This window comes from Cavia porcellus, unplaced genomic scaffold, assembly GCF_034190915.1.
Source record: "Cavia porcellus strain 051 isolate PalLab524CR breed Dunkin Hartley unplaced genomic scaffold, mCavPor4.1 scaffold_37, whole genome shotgun sequence".
NCBI lineage: Eukaryota > Metazoa > Chordata > Mammalia > Rodentia > Caviidae > Cavia > Cavia porcellus.
In genome coordinates, this window is record NW_026947520.1 from 7,474,847 (window position 1) to 7,488,200 (window position 13,354).

The 13,354-nt window shown below is 34.9% G+C and overlaps 1 pseudogene; it reads left to right on the top strand.

Annotated features, from left to right (window-relative positions):
- The first annotated feature begins 6,200 nt into the window (after window positions 1–6,200).
- On the top strand, window positions 6,201–9,060 carry LOC134470310 (E3 ubiquitin-protein ligase TRIM33-like; annotated as a pseudogene).
- The last annotated feature ends 4,294 nt before the right edge of the window (window positions 9,061–13,354 follow it).

Below are 13,354 nucleotides of genomic sequence, written 5' to 3' on the forward strand. Positions count from 1 at the left end.
AAATAAAAATGCACTGAACATTTCACTCAGAGATAAGATCCCCTGGTTTGCAATCCTGAAACTGAAATCAGTTTTAAAGAAAAATATTACAGTGAGTACTTGTAAAGATATTTTGAATTACTGTATACACGTTATTTTCACTTTCTTATTCAGTTTAAGTTATATATCAAATAATTTCTCAATCTCAAAATAATAAAATTAAATTAAATGTATGATACACTCTGAGTAAAATGCTACTGAAATGCAATTTCAGTGGTAAAATAGAAATTCTCCACATACCAGTCTATGCTGATTCTACTGGTATCTTTTGTTGTATATACTAGGACTAATTTTTCATATATGCTATATAAAAGGAATTTCTTTCCAATAAGAGAGTACCCACTACCTCTGTTATTTGTGTGAGAGAAGCAATGCCCAGTAATATTTCATAAGCTCATGACAATATTCAGTCTTGTGTTTTATTAGTCTATTTCTGAAGAAAGAATCTGAAGTAGCAGCGAAGATATTACAGTTGAAGTACAGTGAATTTCTGTGACAGAAGACAAGTCCCAGCCCTCACATACAGAGGGCATGATTGGCTCTCTACCCAGTGCATCTCTGGGATGCAGCAGGAATATTATCACAGAACTGTAAACACCAGGAGAAACTAACATAGATGTTCCCATAAGCCCGCCAGTTTCCACTAGTGACTGGTGGCCAGTGCCAGCTGGGAGAACCAGTCAACCAGCCTCCCACATGACGATTGTCATTGGTGGAGCCTTGTTGAAGCCATGCATGTCTGGGAAAATTTTCATCACCCACCATTGCCTCCCCAGAAACCTAGGATAAGAGCAACCCATGTGCCAGACCCATTCCCATACTGTGCAAAATGGCAGTCAATACACTTAGTGCCTGGGAACTCAAAGTGCACTCATATGGAGAAACTCAGGAAAATGTCAAGATAAATAGTCAAAGGACCCCCTCCAAACTCCAGCACAGAATGTGTGCAAGAGGCATAGAAAAAAGAAGAAATTTCTGAAAGGATAGCAGGTGAAGTAAAACAAATTCATGGCGCTCTAAAAGAAAAAGATCAAAAATAACACTGAAGATAAAAGAACAAGTGACAAACATAATGAAAGAAGTGCTGAGCATATCTAATGAATACAGATATAAAAAGAGGAGCATTGGAAAACGCGGGAAACGTTGTACTAACAATATAGGAAAGAAGTATAATGCATGAAAGGGAAAGATATGTCTGGAAAATTACAAACTCCATTGTAACCTGGCCAAGTTGTTTGAAAGATACTGAAGATAGTTTCAGATTCTAAAGGCAAGATTTCAGCTAGAGATTACAAAAGGAAATATCTCCTAACATAACAACTAACCAGGAAATAACAATTCAATAGCCGCAGAATGAAAAATAATTTAAGAAAATTCACACTGGAGAGAATCATTTTTAATGCAAAGATTATGGAAAAACTTCTATCCAGAAGTCAAACCTCATCAGACACCAGTTAACTATCCCACACTGGAAAGAAGTCCTTCATGTGTAACAAACTCTTCATATGTAAACAGCATGGGGAACTTTTAGCAGCAAATCACGTCTTACCGAGTATGAGAAAATTCATATTGCGGAAAAGCCCTTTAAATATAATGAATGTTTAGCAGATTTTGGCCAGAAGTGGTACCTCATACAGCATCAAAATATTCACACTAGAATGAAACCCTACAAATGTAATGAATGTGGAAAAAGCCTTCTTTCATTGAACATCACTTCCTTTACATATGAGGATTCATGAATGCAATATATGTGAGAAAGCCTTTTCTCAGAGCTCTTCTCTCACTGTGTGTGAGAAGTCATACAATTGTGACGCCTTATGGTTGTAATGAATGTGAGAAAGCCTTCTCGCAGTTTTCAATCCTAGAACTGGGTTTCAGAATACACACAGATAAAAAGCCTTGTGCATTGAATATGGAAAAGCTTTCAGCCAGAATCTACACCACAATAATCAACAGAAAACTCACACTCATGAAGACCTGTGAATAGCATCAAAAAGGAAAACAACATGCCAGAAATTTATATTTCACACTACATCAAAATATTTTAAAATATAGAATCCTTAGAGAGGTGAAGTGTAACAAATACTAAAACTTTGGAGGGCACCGACATTTCATACTGAAGTAAAAGATTTTCATATAAAAATTGTGACCTAACAAAAAGCAGAAAAACCAAAATCAATCAGTCAAACAAATAAACAGAAAACAACATCAGAAGTAATACTGACCAAAAAAAGAAGTAATACTGACTTTTGATTCATTTCCCTAAAATTTGGAAGCAAAAACAGAAGCTTGTTCCTACAGTCAGCATAAATCTGGAGATCTTCAACAGTATGAGAAAAAACTAGAGTGGGAGAAACAAAAACACATATGATCATTAGTAAATAATAGATCTTTGTGATAGTATTTCAGTAGAGCAGAAGAGATTTTAAAAAGTTATTTTAATTTATTCAAACATTTAATACAATATGAAAGATAATGTATTAGTAAAAGAGAAAATAATTTTTAAAAATATATTTTGTGGTAATTTGCTCTTCAAGAGTAGAAAACAAGAGTACCATGCATTATACAGAAAAGTAAATATCATGGGAAATGAAGGCACAATTATTTAAATCAAATATATCAAAATGGTTACAAGCTAGAAAATAGAAAAATATTTTCTTGCAAAATTCAAAACTACATTTTATTTTTACTTACATGTATGCTTAGGAAATACCAGAAATTTCTCTGTGGCTCAATTGGTTACAATTCAAATATCTTATGATGAAATAATACCCATGTGTAAAACCCCAACAAACAAAAACCATATGTTCTTGTAAACATCTAAAACACACTGAGATGGAAAAAACTTGGAGAATGATATGTATAGTACAATGACTTTCACTAAATTTGAGATATTTTCATTGATGAAGTTAAATACTTTATATTGCTAATGAATATGCATACATACATAAAATTTTTAAAACAATTTAAAAAATTGTAAGCATACAGACCAAACTCTTGATGGTGGCCTGTGAAAAATGGAGGAAAGATGAGAATGAGTTTAGAGGATTGGGGTGGGGAGGGGGACCAATTTTTATAAAAATATCTTTTTCTCTGCAAGTAAATGTGTGAAGAAACTATTTCTGCAATGAGATATGTGGATAGCTTGTCTTATTTTTTGTACTTTTCTGCATTTTAATAACTCACAAAATTAAAAGGATAGGATGATGATGAGAATTCTGAAACTGTAGAAATCAAATTTTATGGAATTAATTCCGAATCAAACACTAAAATTTTACAAAAGCTATTTCTAAATATTTTATCAACAGTGAGTGAACAGAGTTATTCTATGTAACATGAAATTATTCATTTTTTAATTTTTTTTCATTTTAAAGAGATTAAGAAAAAAGAGGACATAACAAAGCTGATCAGATCAAACAACGCAAGTAACACAGCATTTTATCACAAAACAACCCATAATTAACAGTAAGTACCATAATGTCTCTTTCTTTGAAATAGTCGAGCACAGCTTTATATACAATAGTGTCAAACATAACAAAACCATATAAAACCATTCAAGAGAATGAAACCATTACAGGGCTTTCATGACCAAACATCAGAGAATGTACAATGGCTACTACATTATCTCATTTTCCATGGAAAATTTCTTTGTACTATCACACATAATTATATCCAATAAGATATAACAGGATAGAACCAAAGGAAATAGAAAAACAAAAGCATAGTAAGACTTCAGAGTAAGATGATACGAATTCAGCAATGGCTATTCTGATATCTTGTTTTCTTTAAAATAGCTGTTTATGCTATCAAAGATACTAAAATCAAACAAACTAGGATAAAACAATTCCAACTAATGAATGCAGACATTATAAAGCTTCCGAGCAATGTAATGGGGAATCATGATTACTCTAAACTCTTATGTATTCTTACCATTTAAATAAAATTAAAACGATGTAAAAGAGGTGTCAGTGAAAAAATGGGGACAATGCAAAAGATATGAAATCACTATTTGCAGAAGTAACAGCAGAAACCATACCAAGAATGGCGAAAGGATTTGTCCTGCAAACAAGTGAGGCATATAGTGCTCCAGCTAGTCATAATCAAATCTATGCACAGATATATAATATCAAGATCCCAGAAACTCAGTAACCTAATTTTAAAGGCTGTTAAAAAAAAAGATCATCTATAAATGGAAAACCCATCAGTGTTAAAGCGGAATTTCAGTAAAAACCATCAAGTTGAGAAGTTGAAATGAATTATTTCATATACCAAAAGAAAACAATGTCCAACCCAGATTGATGTACCCTGCAAAACTAAGTTTCAGAATTGTTTCAAAAATTAAATACATCCATGATAAAGAACAACTTAAGGAGTTCGTGACCACCAAACCAGCCCAAGAGAGTTTTGAATGATATTCCAGAAAGAACTGAAGATGATCACATTTTCAGGAACAGTAGCAGAAAGGGACTGTGGAGCAGAGCAGGCAATTGGATGGATGGAAGATGAAGGGGACCAATGGCAGGAGGATAGTGTGTTAGAGTTAAGCTAGTATATGTGGGTTGTAATCAGTAATGTAGACGTCCTGAACTTATCAATAAAATGAAATAGAGGCAGAATGAATCAGGAGACAAAATTAACCAATATGTTGTATAAAATAAACACATTTGACTTGAAAGAAAATGGACAAACTGAAGTTTGGGGTAAATTATACAATACTCCTTGAGACAGACTCAGAGAAAAAGTAGATTTAGCTTTCCCAACAACTACAGAATGGAGGAAAGATGCAGTATTTTCATACAATGGAATACTATTAAGCAATAAAGAATTATAACCTTGATCTCCATGTAGTACAGAGAGTGTACCACAGACAACATAGGGAAAAGCATTCAGTCAAAACAGATTCTTTTTTAAATTTTTATTTTACACAGGGTAAAATTAAAAAGAACCAAACAGAACAGAGCAGAAGAAAACAGAGTGATACAGATTTAAAAGCAAGACAAAAGGAGATCATCATTGTCTTTCATATTGCCTCTTGTTTTCCTCTAAATAATTGTCCATATTTTCACGCACAATGAATTCATACAAAAAAAATGTTATTAAACTGACCAGAACAAAATCAAGGCATTTTTGACCTTCAAAACCAGATAAGAGGGAAATCAACAATTGCTGTCATAATGTCTCTTGTTCTTTTCAAAATATCTTGCCCTACCTTCAAGTGCGTTGAAATTAAATAATGAAAAACAGACTAAAATCACACTGAACAAAGAATAATAGTATTTCTGGATTTCACAGCATGATGATACATAATTAGCACTGGATAACATCATGTCTGTTTTTCTTGAAAGTAGCTGTTCATTTCATCATATTTTATATAAGCGATACTCATAAACTGCTTAGGAGAAGTTTTGTACTTATGTGTATTTCTACATTTATGCCTATCATTTTGTATTAGAGGGAAAAACAAAATTAAACAAAAAATTCCTAGAAAAGCACACACACATGAAAAGACAATAACAATATCAAAGAGGCCAAAACACTCACAATTTAGGCCTTCAAAACAAGGTGGTAGGAACATAGCTAGGGTTGTTATTTTACAGAATGATCTTCAAGAGTTCCTCAGATCACCATACAATAATATACACAAGAGTTCAAATCTTATGAATGTTAATTATTTTGTTCTAACTTACAGACTTTGTAGTACAATTATCTTATTTGTCATAAGTGTGTTTATATAATTTTAGCTATATTTTTCCTTTCCCTTTCTTTTTCCTCACTTCCCTGCGATATTATTTTTCCCATTTAAGCATATTATTATTCTTTCACTACATTTAGTGAGTTTTTTGTAGCTTATGTACTCTTAGCATTTCTTACACTAGGGAGACGATATGGTATTTATGCATGTGAGTTTGATTTATTTCACAAATGAGTATGGTCTCATTTCTCTTTTCAAGTTGCATCCACTTATTATAAATATCTCAATATGATCATTCTTTACATCTGAGCAGTAATCCACTGTATAGGAATAGCACATCATTTTTATCCATTCCTCAGTTGAAGGGAATTTAGGTTGTTTCCAAGATCTGACTATTAAAAATTATACTGCTATAAACATGGGTGCACATATATCACTGTGGTAGGATATTTTTAGGTCTCTTGGGAATATGCCGAGAAGTGGAACAGCTGGGTCAAATGGAACTTCCATTACCAGCATTTTAAGAAATCTCCAGACTGACCTCCACAGTGAATGCACCAATCTGCACTCTCACCAAGGGTGCAGAAGTCTTCCTTTTTGCCCTGCAGCCTTTGCAGAATTAGTTGCTAATGGTTTTCTTCATTCCAGCCATTCTTTCTGGAGTGAGATAGAATCTCAGTGTGGTATTAATTTGCATTTCTTTAATGACCAATGATGCTGAACCTTTTTTCATGTAATTATTTACGATTTGTTTTTCTTTATCTGAGACCTGTGTATTCATGTCAGATGCCCATTTTGGAGTTGGGTCTTGGTATTTCAGGTACCTAGGTTTTTAATAATTCTTTATATCTTCTATACAGAAGTACTTGGTCTGTGGGACAGTTCACTATGTTTTTTTCAAATATGTGGATTTTCTTTTGACTATGCTGTAAACTTCTTTCAACGTGCAAAAATTCTACATTAAGATGTGATCACAGTTATTATTTCTGTGATATATTTCATGAGCAGTTGATTCTTCTTCATGAATTCTGTACCTATTCCTCTGTCTTCAAGATTTCTGTCTACTTTGTCTTTCAGGAGATTTAGTGTCTCTGTTTTAATAATTAGATTGTTAATACTTTTTGGCTTTCATTTAGTACATGGGATAGGCTTGCGTGTAGTTTTACTTTTTGGCATATTAAGATCCAGATTTTTCCAGCAAAATTTATTAAAGGAACTATCTTTCTTCCAGTGAATGAGTTTGGCCCTTTTATCAAAGATAAGGTTGCTGAGTGTGTTTGTAGTTGCTGGTTACACTCCTAATGTTGTAGTGAGACAAGTTACTTCAGGGACAAAGCACATTAGTAAAAGCCCTGGACAGATTAATTTAGCACAGCTTCAACTTCAGTATATGCAACAGCAAATGTATGCACAGAGAAAACTCAGCAGCTGCAATGGATGAGGAATCAGCAACCACTAGCTCCCACACCACTACCAACAACAACAACACAGAAGCACCCTAGACAAACAGCCCCTCAGATGTTACAGCAACAGGCTCCAAGATTGATCAGTATGCAAACAATGCAAAAAGGTAACATGAGCTGTGGAGCTTTTCAAGCAAATCAAATGAGACTGGCTCAGATTGCTGCCAGAATCCCAAGGATGCCCAGGCACAGCGTTCCTCAGTATCCCATGATGCAACCACATCTCCTGAGACAACACTCAAACCCAGGGCATGATGGAACTTTTCTTATCATATCAGTACACAATATCACAAACAACCCAAGAAACCCTACTATAGCAACTATGGCAAATGCAAGCCAAAGCCCCACCAGCCCATCTGTTACAGCAATAGAACTCATCCCCTCAGTTACTATCTAGAATATCTTCTATCCTTGCCTGATATTCCACCCATATACCTGGAAGATGCTGACAAAAGCAGTTAAATAAGCTACCAGGTAGATACATCTCAGACAGTCACCTACTCCCAAAGTCTACAAGCACCATGAATCCTTCCTTCCCCAGGACTCTGTACCTTATCTCCAGGATTATCAGGTTTATCCAATTCTCACACACCTGTGAGATCTCCTCGTACTTCTAGTATTGGCAGTAGTTGCAGCTGTGGGTCATCAGGAAGAACTTCTGAGAAGATTGGTTTTAGTTTGAAATCTGATCAAGTGAATGTCAAGCAAGAACCTGGGACTGAGGAAGAGGTCTGTAGTTTTTCAGGAGCTGTGAAACAGGAAAAGACTGAGCATGGGAGGAGGAGTGACTCCACGTGGAGCAGTCCTGAGCATAAGTTGTTACCACCTGTGTCAACCAACCTGCATTTAGATAGTGAGTTAGGTGTGTTAGCAAGCTTGGAAAATCATGTGAAATCTGAACCTGCAGATTTGAATGAAAGCTGCAAGTAGTCGGGGCTCAGCAATCTAGTTAATGAAACGTCTCCAATTCGAAGCCATATTCACATGGAAGCAAAGACTGGCAGAAATGGCAACATCAAAGATGCTGTTCAAATGAAGACTTGTGTGCTGTCTGCCAAAATGGAGGGGATCTCTTGTGCTGTGAAAAATATCCAAAGGTCTTCTAAATTTCCATATTCCAATACTTCTTAGCTTTCCAAGTGGGGACTGGATATTCATATTTTGCAGGGATACTTGGAAGCCAGAAGTTGAATATGAATGTGATAGTTTGCAACACATCCAGAAGGGGCAAGCTACACAAGGATTGAGCCCAGTGGAACAAAGGAAATGGGAAAGTCTTCTGTTTTATCTCTATTGCCATGAATTAAGTATGGAATTCTAGGAGCTGGTACCTGCTTTGATACCAAACTACTTTAAAATTATAAAAATAGCATTGGACTCATCCACTGTTCAAAAGAAGCTTCAGAAAAAACATTCTCAATATTACCAAATTCCAGATGATTTTGTGGCTGATGTTCATTTGATCTTCAAGAATTGTGAAAGGTTAATGAAATGATGAGATTTGTTCAAGTTTATGCAAACACAAGACATTTTTAATTTTTTGTACCAGGGATCACACTCACAACTGTGGGCTTGCAAGGCAAGCGCTTATGCTGGTTAGTTAAATCCCCAGCCCATCACACAAGAGCTTGATTTGAACAATGATTCAGCAATATCTCATGCAGGGAAAGCAGTTGCATTGACTTTGAAGATAATTTCATAGAAATCTACTCAGAAAGGACCTTCACACGTTTGCCAGAGTTTAAACAGGAAGACGATGATAGCGAGGTAACTGAAAGCTCTGATTAAAACTTTATACAGCTTCACAGAAAATGCCTTAATTCAGATGAGGACCAGTACATATCAATCAAACTAACATGGAATTAAAGCAGTTGTTTGAAAAAGAAAGAGAGAAAGAAAGAAAGAAAGAAAGAAAGAAAGAAAGAAAGCAAGCCATATATTTAAGGTTTGTTGTAATATGTCTTGCCTTCAGTGTGCATCTCCTTAAAGAATATGGTAGCTCTTACACAGTATTAGATTGAAATAATGGACAGATGATATTATTGTCAAGAAAGGTGAACAAAACAAAAATTTTGCACTCAACCTTTAAAAGTACACAAAGCAAACATTTTCATTTTTCAGAAGCTAAAAAACGAAATGAGAGAAATAAAAACCAGAGATTTCTTTAAAAAGAAAGGTGGGTGTGTCTGTGCACCACACTCAGGCCTGGATAGTTAAGAGCATCTCTCTCAGAGGTCAAGGAACTCCCCAGGTTCCAACCACACTCAACTGACTCCACAGGTCTTGGACCTACTGGGACCAACCCTGTGAGCCTCTCTCAATCCGGGGAACTTGATGGCCCAGAGCCACACTCCTCTGGCTACACAGGTTTCTGGCCTTTCTGGGGCTCCCCCAGTGACCCTGTCTCAATTCAGGAAACTGCATCACCAGAGGTGAGTGTCCATGTACCATCCCAGCCCCAGGAGGTTAAGATAATTGCTCTCAGTTGTCAAGGAACTGCCCAGCTTCCAGCCACCTAAACTAGACTAGATTTTTGTGGGAGGAATTGTGACCTGGCTAGATTATGCCCAACAACCTTCTTCAATTAGTGGAGTTGATTTAACACAAATTGAGTTCGAGTCCTTGGATGGGGACGGCTTTGGATCATTATCCACAGTGGTTAGGTGCCTGCCCAGCTTCCTGGAACATTGGAAGTCACATGGGAGTTCCAGAGGGCCAGACTGGACCATGCTCAGCAACCTGCATTCCATCTCAAATGCCGAGGGCATCAAAGATGTTTACCAACAGGCCTAAGGGAAGCCTTGCAACAAAACTTGAAACAGGGAAATATAGGACAATGACAGAACAAAGGACAAAAATACATTCTCAAACCTCAAGCCCATCCCAAGAAACCTTAGGAGAAATGTACATAGAAGAAATTTTATGCTATACACCTGAACTACCTGAAATAAGAGCAACTGAAATAAAAAAGCAACTCTGGGAAGCTTTAAAGGTATTAAAACAAAAAATAATTTCCCAGGTAAAAGAAGAAAGGATAAAAGTAATTAAAGAGATGCTAAACACATCTAAAACAGACATAGTTAAAAAATTATGGGGACAAAACCAAAAGATAGAATCCCTGGATGAACAATGTAAGAAGCAAACAGAATACCTAAAGCATATTCAGTGAATTTTAAAGGAAACAAAAAAATTTCATCAAAAGTTTTCAAAACCGACTCAAGGAAAGTTAAGATAGAATTTCACCTTGAAGACAAGATTGCAGCTAGTAAACAGGAATGGAAAAATCTTTTAAAAATAACAGGGAATCAGGAAATAACAATCCAACAGCTGTGTGATGATACAGAAAAAAACTCCATAAGATTCATATGGATAAAAAAAAAGAAGGGGACAGCACAAATTATTTCAAGAAGATATTTAGAGAAATAAAAGCTGAAAATTTCCCAAGTGTAGAAGAGAAACTGACATTAGGATCACCAAAGCATATAAAACTCCAAAAAGCCATATCAAAATAAAATTAAACCCAGACATATAATAATCACCATCTCAGAAATCCAACAAAAGAACAGAATATTAAAAACTGTTAAAGAGAAATGATATATCACCATAATGGAAAACCTATCAAAGTCAAGGAAGACTTTTCAGCACAAACAATCAAGTCAAATAGAGCATCGAGTGAAGTATCCCAGTTTCTAAAAGAAAATGATTTCCAACCTAGAATGATGTACCCTGTAAAACTGTCCTTGGATGGATAAATCAGATACTTCCATGACAAATAACAGCTGAAGAACCGCATGATCACCAAGCCAATCCTGCAAAGATTACTGAAAGGCAGTTTAGATACACTTAGAAAAAACACTAAGCAAAGCAAACAATAAAGTCTTCTTTATCTTTCTGTTTAGAACTGTTCTGTTTAGAACTGAAAAATAAAGATAAAGATGTGACAGCAGAAATATTATACATCAACAATAAACACATATATAACAGTTATAACCATGAATGTTAATAGTCTCAATCCACCAATTAAAAGAAAAAGACTGGCACAATGGATCAAGAAATAACATCCAGCTATATGCTGTCTACAAGAAACTCATCAAAATCTTCAATGAAATTGAAAGGGAAGCAATCATTTGTAAGTCATTCTTGGAAGCAAATTTTACTCTAGTACAAAAACTTGAGAAAGACCCAAGTAAAAAACAGAACTGCAGGCCAACTTCCGTAATGAACACAGACGAACAATCCTGAGTAAAAGATTGGCAAATATGATGTAGCATATCATCACGAAAATTATACATTCCATTAATGCAGGGATGCTTCAATAAACATAAATCAATAAATGTAATCCACCATGACAGTAAAACAAAAAATAAGAATCACATGATCATTTCTATAGATGCATATAAAGCTTTTGATATGATTCAAAATTCATTCATAATAAGAAACTTGCAGGAATTTGGAATACATGGTCTTTGCATCATTATGATAGAAGCCATCTATGACAAACCAACATACATCATCATATTAAATGGCCAAAAACTGAAGGCCTTTACTTTAAAATCAGGCACAAGATAAGGATGTCTCTTCATGCTTATGCAACATAGTACTGGAAATGCTAACCAGAACATTTAGGCAAGAAAGAAAAATAAAAGGGGTAAAGACAGTAGAAAAGGAAGTTAAATCAACATTACTTGAAGATGGCATGATACTGTACATAGAACACCACCAAAACTCTATTTAAAGACTCCTACATATAATAAAGAAATTCAGCAATGTAGCTGAATACAAAATCAATACTCAAAAATCAATAGCATTCCTATAAACTACAATAAAATCACTGAGAGAATAACGAGAAGCCACACCCTTTACATGAGCATCTAAAAAAGTACTACATAGAAATTAATATCTAGAAAGAACAAAAAGAAAGATATGAAAAATCTATACATGGACAATTATAGTGCCCTGGGAAGAAATTGAAGATTATTTCAAAAAATGCAAAGTCATCTCTTGCTCATGAACAGGAAGATTAAATATAGTTTAAATTTCCATTCTACCAAAACTGTTATACAGATTCAATGCAATAATGATAAAAATACTAACAACATATGTCAGATCCAGGGAAATCCCTGGTAGAATTCATATGGAACCAGAAGAGACATAGAATAGCAAAGACAATTCTAAGCAGCAAAGGCAAGTTAGGAGGCATCACAATCCATTATGTGAACTTATACTACGAAGCAACTGTAGTAAAATCAACATGGTATTTGAATAAAAACAGGTCTAAAGACCAATGGAATAGATTAGAAGACAAACCACAACTACACACACACTCAACCACCTTATCTTTAATAAAGTCGGGCAAACATTTTCACTGGAAAAATGATAGTCTCTTTAAGAAATGGGATGGAATAACTTGCTCTCCATGTTCCCAAAACTAGACCTGGACTCATGCCTATCACCATGTACTAAATTAAAATCTAAATGGATCAAAGATCTGAATATTAAAACAGAATCACTATGTCTGTTGGAAGACAAATTGGGTAAAAAACCTTTAAGACATAGGGGTAGGTAGAGAATTCATGCACAGGAATCAAATATCATGGGAAATACTTCCCAGATTCAGTAACTTGGATTATGTATTATTAAAAAGTTTCTTCACATCAAAAGAAACCTCAAGCATAGTGAAAAGAAAAAACATAACTGGGAAAAAGTCTTAATAAACATTCCCTCAGACAAAGGGCTTCTGTCTAACACATATAAAGAATATATTTTTTTATCAGACCCTCAAAATTCAAAGATCCAATCTAAAAATAGGCATCTGAGGTGAAGACACACTTCTCAGATGAAGAAATACAAATGGCAAATAAATACATGAATAAATGTTCATCCTTATTATTCATTAGAGAAATGAAAATTAAAACCACCCTGAGATTCCATCTCACTCCAGAAAGAATGGCCAGAATCAAGAAATCTACCAATAAATGCTAGAGAGGTTGTGGAGAAAAAGAAAATCTCCTACACTGTTCCTGGGAATGTAGACTGTTTTCAACACTGTGGAGGTCAGACTCAAGATTTCTCAAAAATCTGGGATTAGAAGTCCCATTTGTTCCAGCTATTGCACTTCCAGGCATATTCCTAGAAGAACTAAATACATCAAAACACAGTG